This window comes from Oncorhynchus masou, unplaced genomic scaffold, assembly GCF_036934945.1.
Source record: "Oncorhynchus masou masou isolate Uvic2021 unplaced genomic scaffold, UVic_Omas_1.1 unplaced_scaffold_1032, whole genome shotgun sequence".
In the NCBI taxonomy this organism is placed as follows: domain Eukaryota; kingdom Metazoa; phylum Chordata; class Actinopteri; order Salmoniformes; family Salmonidae; genus Oncorhynchus; species Oncorhynchus masou.
Genome location: NW_027000016.1, coordinates 94,519 through 110,000, shown reverse-complemented (window position 1 = coordinate 110,000; position 15,482 = coordinate 94,519). Strand labels below are relative to the sequence as shown.

At 44.7% G+C, this 15,482-nt stretch overlaps 1 pseudogene; it reads right to left on the bottom strand.

The window, feature by feature from the left end:
* LOC135528779 (eyes absent homolog 1-like) overlaps window positions 1-15,482 on the bottom strand; it is a 149,178-nt pseudogene that overhangs the window by 89,762 nt on the left and 43,934 nt on the right.

The window sequence follows — 15,482 nt, the reverse complement described above, 5'->3', positions numbered from 1 at the left end:
GGGGGACTGTAGTGTTTTTGGAGGACTGTAGTGTTTTTTGGGGACTGTAGTGTTTTTTGGGGGACTGTGGTGTTTTTGGTAGACTGTAGTGGTTTTGGGGGACTGTAGTGTTTTTGGGGGCTGTAGTGTTTCTTGGGGGACTGTAGTGTTTTTGGGGGAACTATAGTGTTTTTTGGGTGGACTGTAGTGTTTTTGGGGGGACTGTAGTGTTTTGGGAGACTGTGGTGTTTTTTGGTCGACTGTAGTGTTTTTGGGGACTGTAGTGTTTTTGGGGGCTGTAGGTTTTTTGGAGGGACTGTAGTGTTTTTGGGGGACTGTAGTGTTTTTGGGGGACTGTAGTGTTTTTTTGGGGACTGTAGTGTTTTTGGGGACTGTGTGTTTTTGGGGGACTGTAGTATTTTTGGGGGACTGTAGTGTTTTTGGGGGACTGTAGTGTTTTTGGGGACTGTATTGTTTTTGGGGACTGTAGTGTTTTTTGGGAGGACTGTAGTGTTTTTGGGGGACTGTAGTGTTTTTTGGGGGACTGTAGTGTTTTTTGGGGACTGTATTGCTTTTTTGGGGACTGTAGTGTTTTTTGGGGGACTGTAGTGTTTTTGGGGGACTGTAGTGTTTTTGGGGACTGTAGTGTTTTTTTGGGGGACTGTTGTGTTTTTTGGGGACTGTATTGTTTTTTGGGGACTGTAGTGTTTTTGGGGGACTGTAGTGTTTTTGGGGGACTGTAGTGTTTTTTGGGAGACTGTAGTATTTTTTGGGGGACTGTAGTGTTTTTTGGGGACTGTATTGTTTTTTGGGGACTGTAGTGTTTTTTTGGGGGACTGTAGTGTTTTTTGGGAACTGTCGTGTTTTTTGGGGACTGTAGTGTTTTTGGGGACTGTAGTGTATTTTGGGGACTGTAGTGTTTTTGGGGGACTGTAGTGTTTTTTGGGGGACTGTAGTATTTTTTGGGGACTGTATGTATTTTGGGGGGACTGTGATGTTTTTTGGGGGACTGTAGTGTTTTTTGGGGACTGTAGTGTATTTTGGGGGACTGTCATGTTTTTTTGGGGACTGTGGTGTTTTTTGGTAGACTGTAGTGGTTTTTGGGGACTGTAGTGTATTTTTGGGGGACTGTCATGTTTTTTTGGGGACTGTAGTGTATTTTTGGGGGACTGTCATGTTTTTTGGGGGACTGTGGTGTTTTTGGTAGACTGTAGTGGTTTTTGGGGACTGTAGTGTTTTTTGGGGGCTGTAGTGTTTCTTGGGGGACTGTAGTGTTTTTTGGGGGAACTATAGTGTTTTTTGGGTGGACTGTAGTGTTTTTGGGGGGGGACTGTAGTGTTTTTTGGGAGACTGTGGTGTTTTGGTCGACTGTAGTGTTTTTGGGGACTGTAGTGTTTTTGGGGGCTGTAGGTTTTTGGAGGGACTGTAGTGTTTTTGGGGACTGTAGTGGTTTTTGGGGACTGTAGTGTTTCTTGGGGGACTGTAGTGTTTTTGGAGGACTGTAGTGTTTTTGGGGACTGTAGTGTTTTTGGGGGACTGTTGTGTTTTTTGGGGACTGTAGTGTTTTGGGGGACTGTAGTGTTGTTGGGGGACTGTAGTGTTTTTTGGGGGGACTGTAGTGTTTTTTGGGGACTGTATTGTTTTTTGGGTGGACTGTAGTGTTTTTTGGGTGGACTGTAGTGTTTTTTGGGGACTGTAGTGTTTTTTGGGGACTGTAGTGTTTTTGGGGGACTGTAGTGTTTTTTTGGGGGACTGTAGTGTTTTTTTGGGGACTGTATTGTTTTTTTGGGGGACTGTAGTGTTTTTTGGGGACTGTAGTGTTTTTTGGGGGACTGTAGTGTTTTTTGGGGGACTGTAGTGTTTTTGGGGGGACTGTAGTGTTTTTTGGGACTGTATTGTTTTTTGGGTGGACTGTAGTGTTTTTGGGTGGACTGTAGTGTTTTTGGGGACTGTAGTGTTTTTGGGGGACTGTTGTGTTTTTGGGGACTGTAGTGTTTTTGGGGGACTGTAGTGTTTTTGGGGGACTGTAGTGTTTTTGGGGGACTGTAGTGTTTTTTGGGACTGTATTGTTTTTGGGGTGGACTGTAGTGTTTTTGGGTGGACTGTAGTGTTTTTGGGGACTGTAGTGTTTTTGGGGGACTGTAGTGTTTTTGGGGGACTGTAGTGTTTTTTGGGGGACTGTAGTGTTTTTTGGGGACTGTTTTGTTTTTGGGGGACTGTAGTGTTTTTGGTGACTGTATTGTTTTTTAGGGACTGTAGTGTTTTTTGGGGGACTGTAGTGTTTTTGGGGACTGTATTGTTTTTGGGGACTGTAGTGTTTTTTGGGGACTGTAGTGTTTTTTGGGGACTGTAGTGTTTTTTGGGGACTGTAGTGTTTTTTGGGGGACTGTAGTGTTTTTTGGGGACTGTCGTGTTTTTGGGGACTGTAGTGTTTTTGGGGACTGTAGTGTTTTTGGGGGACTGTAGTGTTTTTTGGGGACTGTATTGTTTTTGGGGACTGTAGTGTTTTTGGGAGGACTGTAGTGTTTTTTGGGGGACTGTAGTGTTTTTTGGGGGACTGTAGTGTTTTTTGGGGACTGTATTGCTTTTTGGGGACTGTAGTGTTTTTTGGGGGGACTGTAGTGTTTTTTGGGGGACTGTAGTGTTTTTTGGGGACTGTAGTGTTTTTTGGGGGACTGTAGTATTTTTTGGGGGACTGTAGTGTTTTTTGGGGGACTGTAGTGTTTTTTTGGGGGACTGTAGTGTTTTTTGGGGACTGCAGTGTTTTTTGGGGGACTGTAGTATTTTTTGGGGGACTGTAGTGTTTTTTGGGGGACTGTAGTGTTTTTTTGGGGGACTGTAGTGTTTTTTGGGGACTGTATTGTTTTTTTGGGGACTGTAGTGTTTTTTGGGAGGACTGTAGTGTTTTTTGGGGGACTGTAGTGTTTTTTGGGGGACTGTAGTGTTTTTGGGGACTGTATTGCTTTTTTGGGGACTGTAGTGTTTTTTGGGGGGACTGTAGTGTTTTTTGGGGGACTGTAGTGTTTTTTGGGGACTGTAGTGTTTTTTGGGGGGACTGTTGTGTTTTTTGGGGACTGTATTGTTTTTTTGGGGACTGTAGTGTTTTTTGGGGGACTGTAGTGTTTTTTGGGGGGACTGTAGTGTTTTTTGGGAGACTGTAGTATTTTTTGGGGGACTGTAGTGTTTTTGGGGGACTGTATTGTTTTTTGGGGACTGTAGTGTTTTTTGGGGGACTGTAGTGTTTTTTGGGAACTGTCATGTTTTTTGGGGACTGTAGTGTTTTTGGGGACTGTAGTGTATTTTGGGGGACTGTAGTGTTTTTTGGGGGACTGTAGTGTTTTTGGGGGGACTGTAGTATTTTTTGGGGACTGTAGTGTATTTTGGGGGACTGTGATGTTTTTGGGGGACTGTAGTGTTTTTGGGGACTGTAGTGTATTTTCGGGGGACTGTCATGTTTTTTGGGGACTGTGGTGTTTTTGGTAGACTGTAGTGTATTTTTGGGGACTGTAGTGTATTTTGGGGGACTGTCATGTTTTTTGGGGGACTGTCATGTTTTTGGGGGACTGTGGTGTTTTTTGGTAGACTGTAGTGGTTTTTGGGGACTGTAGTGTTTTTGGGGGCTGTAGTGTTTCTTGGGGGACTGTAGTGTTTTTGGGGGAACTATAGTGTTTTTTGGGTGGACTGTAGTGTTTTGGGGGGGACTGTAGTGTTTTGGGAGACTGTGGTGTTGTTTGGTCGACTGTAGTGTTTTTGGGGACTGTAGTGGTTTTTGGGGGGCTGTAGGTGGTTTTTTGGAGGGACTGTAGTGTTTTTGGGGACTGTAGTGGTTTTGGGGACTGTAGTGTTTTTGGAGGACTGTAGTGTTTTTGGGGACTGTAGTGTTTTTGGGGGACTGTTGTGTTTTTTGGGGACTGTAGTGTTTTTGGGGGACTGTAGTGTTTTTGGGGGACTGTAGTGTTTTTGGGGGGACTGTAGTGTTTTTGGGGACTGTATTGTTTTTTGGGTGGACTGTAGTGTTTTTGGGTGGACTGTAGTGTTTTTGGGAACTGTAGTGTTTTTGGGGGACTGTAGTGTTTTGGGGGACTGTAGTGTTTTTGGGGGGACTGTAGTGTTTTTGGGGACTGTATTGTTTTTGGGGGGACTGTAGTGTTTTTGGGTGGACTGTATTGTTTTTGGGGGACTGTAGTGTTTTTAGGGACTGTAGTGTTTTTTGGGGGGACTGTAGTGTTTTTGGGGACTGTATTGTTTTTTGTGGGGACTGTAGTGTTTTTTGGGGACTGTATTGTTTTTTGGGGACTGTAGGTTTTTTTGGAGGGACTGTAGTGTTTTTTGGGGGACTGTCATGTTTTTTGGGGGGACTGTAGTGTTTTTGGGGGGACTGTCGTGTTTTTTGGGGGACTGTAGTGTTTTTGGGGGGACTGTCGTGTTTTTTGGGGGGGACTGTAGTGTTTTTGGGGACTGTAGTGTTTTTGGGGACTGTAGTGTTTTTGGGGGACTGTAGTGTTTTTGGGGGACTGTAGTGTTTTTGGGGGGACTGTAATGTGTTTTGGGGACTGTAGTGTTTTTTGGGGGACTGTAGTGTTTTTGGTCGACTGTAGTGTTTTTTGCAGCATTACAGTATTGCAGTATTTAATAGATTGTTTTTTTAAATGTTATTTTTATAAGTATAAGGTATACTATTCTACAGTATACTACAACATTATTTAGTAAGTACTACACACAATCAAGGGACTCTACTGTGTGTAGTATAGTATTCTACAGTATTCTACAGTATACTACAGTATACAAAAATCCCTGAGGTTGGAGACTTTTATCTCCCTCACGAACTTCAAGCATCTGCTATCTGAGCAGCTAACCGACCCTAGTAGAGACACTAGTAGAGACACTAATGGAGACCCTATTAGAGACCCTAGTAGAGACACTAGTAGAGCCCCTATTAGAGACCCTATTAGAGACACTAGCAGAGCCCCTATTAGAGACCCTAGTAGAGACACTAGTAGAGCCCCTATTAGAGCCCCCTAGTAGAGACACTAGTAGAGCCCCTATTAGAGACCCTAGTAGAGACACTAGTAGAGACACTATTAGAGACACTAATGGAGACCCTATTAGAGACCCTAGTAGAGACACTAGTAGAGCCCCTATTAGAGACCCTAGTAGAGACACTAGTAGAGCCCTATTAGAGACCCTAGTAGAGACCCTATTAGAGACTCTAGTAGAGACACTAGAATACCCTATTAGAGACCCTAGTAGAGACACGAGTAGAGATAGTAGAGACCCTGGGAGAAATAGTAGAGCCCCTAGTAGAGACCCTAGTAGAGACCCTAGTAGAGACCCTAGTAGAGACACTAGTAGAGACCCTAGTAGAGATAGTAGAGACCCTAGTAGAGATAGTAGAGACCCTAGACACTAGTGGAGATAGTAGAGACACTAGTAGAGACCCTAATGGAGACCCTAGTAGAGACACTAGTAGAGACCCTATTAGAGACACTAGTAGAGACACGAGTAGAGATAGTAGAGACCCTGGGAGAAATAGTAGAGACCCTAGTAGAGACCCTAGTAGAGCCCCTAGTAGAGACCCTAGTAGAGACCCTAGTAGAGACACTAGTAGAGATAGTAGAGACCCTAGTAGAGACACTAGTAGAGACCCTAGTAGAGACACTAGTAGAGACCCTAGTAGAGTCCCTAGTAGAGACCCTAGTAGAGACACTAGTAGAGATAGTAGAGACCCTAGTAGAGACACTAGTAGAGACACTAGTAGAGATAGTAGAGACCTAGTAGAGTCCCTAGTAGAGACCCTAGTAGAGACACTAGTAGAGATAGTAGAGACCCTAGTAGAGACACTAGTAGAGCCCCTATTAGAGACCCTAGTAGAGACACTAGTAGAGCCCCTATTAGAGCCCCTAGTAGAGACACTAGTAGAGCCCCTATTAGAGACCCTAGTAGAGACACTAGTAGAGACACTATTAGAGACACTAATGGAGACCCTATTAGAGACCCTAGTAGAGACACTAGTAGAGCCCCTATTAGAGACCCTAGTAGAGACACTAGTAGAGCCCTATTAGAGACCCTAGTAGAGACCCTATTAGAGACCTAGTAGAGACACTAGAATACCCTATTAGAGACCCTAGTAGAGACACGAGTAGAGATAGTAGAGACCCTGGGAGAAATAGTAGAGCCCCTAGTAGAGACCTAGTAGAGACCCTAGTAGAGACCCTAGTAGAGACACTAGTAGAGACCCTAGTAGAGATAGTAGAGACCCTAGTAGAGATAGTAGAGACCCTAGACACTAGTGGAGATAGTAGAGACACTAGTAGAGACCTAATGGAGACCCTAGTAGAGACACTAGTAGAGACCCTATTAGAGACACTAGTAGAGACACGAGTAGAGATAGTAGAGACCCTGGGAGAAATAGTAGAGACCCTAGTAGAGACCCTAGTAGAGCCCCTAGTAGAGACCCTAGTAGAGACCCTAGTAGAGACACTAGTAGAGATAGTAGAGACCCTAGTAGAGACACTAGTAGAGACCCTAGTAGAGACACTAGTAGAGACCCTAGTAGAGTCCCTAGTAGAGACCCTAGTAGAGACACTAGTAGAGATAGTAGAGACCCTAGTAGAGACACTAGTAGAGACACTAGTAGAGTTGGGGGGACTGTAGTGTTTTTTGGGGGACTGTAGTGTTTTTTGGGGACTGTAGTGTTTTTTTGGGGGACTGTTGTGTTTTTTGGGGACTGTATTGTTTTTTTGGGGACTGTAGTGTTTTTTTGGGGGACTGTAGTGTTTTTTGGGGGGACTGTAGTGTTTTTTGGGAGACTGTAGTATTTTTTGGGGGACTGTAGTGTTTTTTGGGGGACTGTATTGTTTTTTGGGGACTGTAGTGTTTTTGGGGGGACTGTAGTGTTTTTGGGAACTGTCGTGTTTTTTGGGGACTGTAGTGTTTTTTGGGGACTGTAGTGTATTTTGGGGGACTGTAGTGTTTTTTGGGGGGACTGTAGTGTTTTTTGGGGGGACTGTAGTATTTTTTGGGGACTGTAGTGTATTTTGGGGGGACTGTGATGTTTTTTTGGGGGACTGTAGTGTTTTTTGGGGACTGTAGTGTATTTTTGGGGGACTGTCATGTTTTTTTGGGGACTGTGGTGTTTTTTGGTAGACTGTAGTGGTTTTTGGGGACTGTAGTGTATTTTTGGGGGACTGTCATGTTTTTTTGGGGACTGTAGTGTATTTTGGGGACTGTCATGTTTTTTGGGGACTGTGGTGTTTTTGGTAGACTGTAGTGGTTTTGGGGACTGTAGTGTTTTTTGGGGGCTGTAGTGTTTCTTGGGGGACTGTAGTGTTTTTGGGGGAACTATAGTGTTTTTGGGTGGACTGTAGTGTTTTTGGGGGGGACTGTAGTGTTTTTTGGGAGACTGTGGTGTTTTTTGGTCGACTGTAGTGTTTTTGGGGGACTGTAGTGTTTTTGGGGGGCTGTAGGTTTTTGGAGGGACTGTAGTGTTTTTTGGGGACTGTAGTGGTTTTTGGGGACTGTAGTGTTTCTTGGGGACTGTAGTGTTTTTGGAGGACTGTAGTGTTTTTTGGGGACTGTAGTGTTTTGGGGGACTGTGTGTTTTTGGGGACTGTAGTGTTTTTTGGGGGACTGTAGTGTTGTTGGGGGACTGTAGTGTGTTTTGGGGGACTGTAGTGTTTTTTGGGGACTGTATTGTTTTTGGGTGGACTGTAGTGTTTTTGCGGACTGTAGTGTTTTTGGGGACTGTAGTGTTTTTTGGGGGACTGTAGTGTTTTTGGGGGACTGTAGTGTTTTTTTGGGGACTGTAGTGTTTTTTTGGGGACTGTATTGTTTTTTTGGGGGACTGTAGTGTTTTTTGGGGACTGTATTGTTTTTTTGGGGACTGTAGTGTTTTTTTGGGGGACTGTAGTGTTTTTTGGGGACTGTATTGTTTTTTTGGGGACTGTAGTGTTTTTTTGGGGACTGTAGTGTTTTTTTGGGGACTGTAGTGTTTTTTTGGGGACTGTAGTGTTTTTTGGGGGGACTGTAGTGTTTTTTTGGGGACTGTCTTGTTTTTTGGGGGGACTGTGGTGTTTTTTGGTAGACTGTAGTGGTTTTTGGGGACTGTAGTGTTTTTTGGGGGCTGTAGTGTTTCTTGGGGGACTGTAGTGTTTTTTGGGGGAACTATAGTGTTTTTTGGGTGGACTGTAGTGTTTTTTGGGGGGGGACTGTAGTGTTTTTTGGGAGACTGTGGTGTTTTTTGGTCGACTGTAGTGTTTTTTGCGACTGTAGTGTTTTTTGGGGGGCTGTAGGTTTTTTTGGAGGGACTGTAGTGTTTTATGGGGACTGTAGTGGTTTTTGGGGACTGTAGTGTTTCTTGGGGGACTGTAGTGTTTTTGGAGGACTGTAGTGTTTTTTGGGGACTGTAGTGTTTTTTGGGGGACTGTTGTGTTTTTTGGGGACTGTAGTGTTTTTTGGGGGACTGTAGTGTTTTTGGGGGACTGTAGTGTTTTTTGGGGGACTGTAGTGTTTTTTGGGACTGTATTGTTTTTTGGGTGGACTGTAGTGTTTTTTGGGTGGACTGTAGTGTTTTTGGGGACTGTAGTGTTTTTGGGGGACTGTAGTGTTTTTGGGGGACTGTAGTGTTTTTTGGGGGACTGTAGTGTTTTTTGGGGACTGTTTTGTTTTTTGGGGGACTGTAGTGTTTTTTGGTGACTGTATTGTTTTTAGGGACTGTAGTGTTTTGGGGGACTGTAGTGTTTTTGGGGACTGTATTGTTTTTGGGGACTGTAGTGTTTTTTTGGGGACTGTAGTGTTTTTGGGGACTGTAGTGTTTTTTTGGGGACTGTGGTGTTTTTTGGGGGACTGTAGTGTTTTTTTGGGGACTGTCGTGTTTTTGGGGACTGTAGTGTTTTTGGGGACTGTAGTGTTTTTTGGGGGACTGTAGTGTTTTTGGGGGACTGTATTGCTTTTTTGGGGACTGTAGTGTTTTTGGGAGGACTGTAGTGTTTTTGGGGGACTGTAGTGTTTTTGGGGGACTGTAGTGTTTTTGGGGACTATTGCTTTTTGGGGACTGTAGTGTTTTTGGGACTAGTGTTTTTGGGGGACTGTAGTGTTTTTTGGGGACTGTAGTGTTTTTGGGGGACTGTAGTATTTTTTGGGGGACTGTAGTGTTTTTGGGGGACTGTAGTGTTTTTGTGTTTTTGGGGGACTGTATTGTTTTTTGGGGACTGTAGTGATTTTTTGGGGGACTGTTGGGGACTGTAGTGTTTTTTGGGGACTGTAGTGTGTTTTTGGGGACTGTAGTGTTTTTTGGGGACTGTAGTGTTTTTTTGGGGACTGTCGTGTTTTTTGGGGGACTGTATTGTTTTTTGGGGACTGTAGTGATTTTTTGGGGGACTGTAGTGTTTTTTGGGGGGACTGTAGTGTTTTTTGGGGGACTGTATTGTTTGTTTGGGGACTGTAGTGTTTTTTTGGGGGACTGTAGTGTTTTTTTGGGGACTGTCGTGTTTTTTGGGGACTGTAGTGTTTTTTGGGGACTGTAGTGTATTTTTGGGGACTGTAGTGTATTTTGGGGGGACTGTGATGTTTTTTTGGGGGACTGTAGTGTTTTTTGGGGACTGTAGTGTATTTTTGGGGGACTGTCATGTTTTTTTGGGGACTGTGGTGTTTTTTGGTAGACTGTAGTGGTTTTTGGGGACTGTAGTGTATTTTTGGGGGACTGTCATGTTTTTTTGGGGACTGTAGTGTATTTTTGGGGGACTGTCATGTTTTTTGGGGGACTGTAGTGTTTTTTTGGGGGACTGTCATGTTTTTTTGGGGACTGTGGTGTTTTTTGGTAGACTGAGTGGTTTTTGGGGACTGTAGTGTTTTTTGGGGGGCTGTAGTGTTTCTTGGGGGACTGTAGTGTTTTTTGGGGGAACTATAGTGTTTTTTTGGGTGGACTGTAGTGTTTTTGGGGGGACTGTAGTGATTTTTGGGGGACTGTGGTGTTTTTTGGTCGACTGTAGTGTTTTTTGGGGACTGTAGTGTTTTTGGGGGGCTGTAGTTTTTTTTGGAGGGACTGTAGTGTTTTTTGGGGACTGTAGTGGTTTTTGGGGACTGTAGTGTTTCTTGGGGGACTGTAGTGTTTTTGGGGGACTGTAGTGTTTTTTGGGGACTGTAGTGTTTTTTGGGGGACTGTTGTGTTTTTTGGGGACCGTAGTGTTTTTTGGGGGACTGTAGTGTTTTTGGGGGACTGTAGTGTTTTTTGGGGACTGTAGTGTTTTTTGGGGGGACTGTAGTGTTTTTTTGGGGGACTGTGATGTTTTTGGGGGACTGTAGTATTTTTTGGGGGACTGTAGTGTTTTTTTGGGGGGACTGTAGTGTTTTTTTGGGGGGACTGTAGTGTTTTTGGGGGGACTGTCGTGTTTTTTGGGGGGACTGTAGTGTTTTTTGGGGGGACTGTAGTGTTTTGGGGGGGACTGTCGTGTTTTTTGGGGGGGGACTGTAGTGTTTTTTGGGGGGACTGTCGTGTTTTTGGGGGGGACTGTCGTGTTTTTTTGGGGGACTGTAGTGTTTTTTGGGGACTGTAGTGTTTTTTGGGGACTGTAGTGTTTTTTTGGGGGACTGTAGTGTTTTTTGGGGGGACTGTAGTGTTTTTTGGGGGGACTGTAATGTTTTTTGGGGACTGTAGTGTTTTTTGGGGGACTGTAATGTTTTTTGGGGACTGTAGTGTTTTTTGGTCGACTGTAGTGTTTTTTTGCAGCATTACAGTATTGCAGTATTTAATAGATTGTTTTTTTAAATTTTATTTTTATAAGTATAAGGTATACTATTCTACAGTATACTACAACATTATTTAGTAAGTACTACACACAATCAAGGGACTCTACTGTGTGTAGTATAGTATTCTACAGTATTCTACAGTATACTACAGTATACAAAAATCCCTGAGGTTGGAGACTTTTATCTCTCTCACCAACTTCAAACATCTGCTATCTGAGCAGCTAACCGACCCTAGTAGAGACACTAGTAGAGACACTAATGGAGACCCTATTAGAGACCCTAGTAGAGACACTAGTAGAGCCCCTATTAGAGACCCTAGTAGAGACACTAGTAGAGCCCCTATTAGAGACCCTAGTAGAGACACTAGTAGAGCCCCTATTAGAGCCCCTAGTAGAGACACTAGTAGAGCCCCTATTAGAGACCCTAGTAGAGACACTAGTAGAGACACTATTAGAGACACTAATGGAGACCCTATTAGAGACACTAGTAGAGACACTAGTAGAGCCCCTATTAGAGACCCTAGTAGAGACACTAGTGGAGCCCCTATTAGAGACCCTAGTAGAGACCCTATTAGAGACCCTAGTAGAGACACTAGAAGAGACCCTATTAGAGACCCTAGTAGAGACACGAGTAGAGATAGTAGAGACCCTGGGAGAAATAGTAGAGCCCCTAGTAGAGCCCCTAGTAGAGACCCTAGTAGAGACACTAGTAGAGACCCTAGTAGAGACCCTAGTAGAGATAGTAGAGACCCTAGTAGAGATAGTAGAGACCCTAGTAGAGTCCCTAGTAGAGACCCTAGTAGAGACACTAGTAGAGATAGTAGAGACCCTAGTAGAGACACTAGTAGAGACCCTAGTAGAGACCCTAGGAGAGACACTAGTGGAGACACTAGTAGAGATAGTAGAGACCCTAGTAGAGTCCCTAGTAGAGACCCTAGTAGAGACACTAGTAGAGATAGTAGAGACCCTAGTAGAGACACTAGTAGAGACCCTAGTAGAGACCCTAGGAGAGACACTAGTGGAGACACTAGTAGAGATAGTAGAGACCCTAGTAGAGACCCTATTAGAGACCCTCATAGAGACCCTATTGGAGACACTAGTAGAGACACTAGTAGAGAACCTAGTAGAGACCATAGTAGAGACCCTAGTAGAGATAGTAGAGACCCTAGTAGAGACCCTAGTAGAGATAGTAGAGACCATAGTAGAGACCCTAGTAGAGACACTAGTACAGAGAGAAACATCTCTCTCTCTCTCTCTCTCTCTCTCTCTCTCTCTCTCTCTCTCTCTCTAGGCTGTAGAGCTGTACAGCAGAGAGTAGGCAGGCAGGCAGGCAGGCAGGCAGGCATGTAGTATTTGGTTAAGAGGTGTGGAAAAGAGGCTTCCCCTGGCCGCTCCACACATCTGCTGTTCTTTTGGCCTTATTTATTGTGAGATGCTCTGGAGGTTTTTCATCAACATGTGGAGATGTTTCTACTTCCACACGTTATTCAGTGGAGACACAGAGCTTACAGCCAGAGCTGATTCACTGCCTTCAGAAACTATTCACATCTCTTGACTTATTACACATTTTGTTGTGTTTCAGCCTGAATCCAAACTTTTCTCACCAAGCTACACACAATACCCTATAATGACAGCACAGTACCCCATAATGACATCACAATAACCCCATAATGACATCACAATACCCCATAATGACATCACAATACCCCATAATGACAAAGTGAAAACAGGTTCTTAGAAATGCTTGCAAATGTATTGAAAATGAATACCGATATACACACCCCTGAGTGAATACTCTGTAGAACACGTTTGGCAGCAATTACAACTGTGAGTCTTTCTAGGTATTATTTTCAAAAAATCTTCAAGCTCTGTCAAATTGGTTGTTGATCATTGCTAGACAACCATTTTCAGTTCTTGCCACAGACAAACATATAATCAAAAAATCCCACATCAAAATCAGTCAGTTTAAGCTGGAGATCTCTGCATGAGTCTCAATCCAATGCATCTGCAGCTGAAGGTGGATGAGCTACAGTGGTGTTTGTCAGACCATGAGACATCCCAAAGACATCCCAAAGTCTTCTCACAAAGAAACATGTCTGATTGCGTACGAAAACACTTTATAGAAAGATTAAATAGAGATTTAGCAAGGCTGAGGTTAGCCAGGCTGATAGGCTACAGTTAGCTATGGTTAGCCAGGCTGATAGGCTACAGTTAGCTCTGGTTAGCCAGCCTGATAGGCTACAGTTAGCTCTGGTTAGCCAGCCTGATGGGCTACAGTTAGCTCTGGTTAGCCAGCCTGATAGGCTACAGTTAGCTCTGGTTAGCAAGGGTGATAGGCTACAGTTAGCTATGGTTAGCCAGCCTGATAGGCTACAGTTAGCTATGGTTAGCCAGCCTGATAGGCTACAGTTAGCTCTGGTTAGCCAGGCTGATGGGCTACAGTTAGCTCTGGTTAGCCAGCCTGATAGGCTACAGTTAGCTCTGGTTAGCCAGGCTGATAGGCTACAGTTAGCTATGGTTAGCCAGCCTGATAGGCTACAGTTAGCTATGGTTAGCCAGCCTGATAGGCTACAGTTAGCTCTGGTTAGCCAGGCTGATAGGCTACAGTTAGCTATGGTTAGCCAGCCTGATAGGCTACAGTTAGCTATGGTTAGCCAGCCTGATAGGCTACAGTTAGCTCTGGTTAGCCAGGCTGATAGGCTACAGTTAGCTATGGTTAGCCAGCCTGATAGGCTACAGTTAGCTATGGTTAGCCAGCCTGATAGGCTACAGTTAGCTCTGGTTAGCCAGGCTGATGAGCTACAGTTAGCTCTGGTTAGCCAGGCTGATGGGCTACAGTTAGCTCTGGTTAGCCAGGCTAGGAGAGGAGGTGAGAAGGTGAGTTAAGGAGGAGGAGAGGAGGTTAGGAGAGGAGGTGAGGAGAGGAGATAATGAGTGGGGGAAAGGAGAGGAGGTGAGGAGAGGAGGGAAAGATAAGTTACGAGAGGAGGTGAAGAGAAGAGTTGAGGGGAAGTAAGGAGGTGAGGTGAGGAATTGAGGATAGGAGGTAAGGAGAGAAATTGAGGAGTGGAGAGGAAGAGAGGAGTTGAGGAGGTGAGGAGAGGAGGTGAGGTGGTGAGGAAAGGAGGTGAAGAGAGGAGAGGAAGATCAGAAAGGAGAGGAAGATCAGAGAGGAGAGGCTCGGAGGTGAGAAGAGGAGGTGAGGAGAGGATGTGAGGAGAGGATTTGAGGATAGGAGTTGAGGAGAGGAATTGAGGAGTGGGGAGGAAGAGAGGAGTTGAGGAGGTGAGGAGAACAGGTGAGGAGGTGTGGAAAGGATGTGAGGAGAGGAGATTAGGAGAGGAGGTGTGGAAAGGAGGTGAGGAGAGGAGGTGAGGAGTGGAGGTGTGGAGAGGAGGTGAGGAGAGGAGGTGAGGAGAAGAGGTGAGGAGAGGAGAGGAGGTGAGGAGAAGAGGTAAGGAGAGGAGGTGTGGAAAGGAGGTGAGGAGAGGAGTTTAGGAGTTGAGGAGTTGAGGAGAGGAGGTGTGGAAAGGAGGTGAGAAGAGGAGGTGTGGAATAGAGTTGAGGAGAGGAGGTTAGGAGAGGAGATGAGGATCGGAGGTGAGGAGAGGAGGTGTGGAAAGGAGTTGAGGATCGGAGGTGAGGCGAGGAGGTGTGGAATAGAGGTGATGAGAGGAGGTTAGGAGAGGTGTTGAGGATCGTACGTGATGAGAGGAGGTTAGGAGAGGTATTGAGGATCGTAGGATCGGAGAGGAGAGGAGTTGAGGAGAGGAGGTGTGGAATAGAGTTGAGGAGAGGAGGTTTAGGAGAGGAGGTGTGGATTAGAGTTGAGGAGAGGAGGTGAGGAGAGGAGGTGAGGAGAGGAGGTGTGGATTAGAGTTGAGGAGAGGAGGTGAGGAGAGGAGTTGGGGAGAGGAGGTGAGGAGAGGAGTTCAGGAGAGGAGTTGAGGAGAGGATTTGAGGAGAGGAGGCGTGGAGGTGAGGAGTGGAGTTGTGGAGAGGAGGTGAGCAGAGGAGGTGAGAAGTGGAGTTGTGGAGAGGAGTTGAGGAGAGGAGGTGAGGAGAGGAGGTGAGGAATTGAGGAAACGTGAGAGGAGACAAATATGAGTAGATTACAGTACACTAAATGATTATCTTTGTTCCTCACCTTGCATCTGATAGCTGTATGGAGCCTGACCCGTCTGAGGGGTGGTGAAACCAGAGCTGTAGCTGAGGAAGCCTGTCTGTCCCGGGGATTGAGACTGGCTCAGTCCCCCCTCTGTCTTTATGCCTGCCCATAATGAACCCGAATCAGTTAGTGACACTACGTCGGTTTGATGCACACACAATTCACTGCTGTCAGACTCAATTGAGTATTTTATTAAATGCTAATAAATATAGTAAATATAGTACTATTTTTCTATATTAGTATTTTTTATTTTTTTATCTTTGATAACTTGAGATTTTAATAGTAGTTTATGTGTTTTAACAATTTTGCTAGTAAGTGTTATAACTGCTTCACTGATACAGTCATTTATCCACACTTTGGAATCAAAGGTAGTTTGGTGGTTTAAAAATTAACAGATTGAATTTATACGACACTTATACAAGAAATATGACGTACATGTTTTATTTATGAACCTTTATTTAAACTAGGCAAGTCAGTTATGAACAAATTATTATTTAAAATGACGGTCTACCACAGCCAAACCCAAACCCGGAGCTAATTGTGCGCCGCCCTACGGGACTCCTAAGCTGTTAATGACACAGCCTGGAATC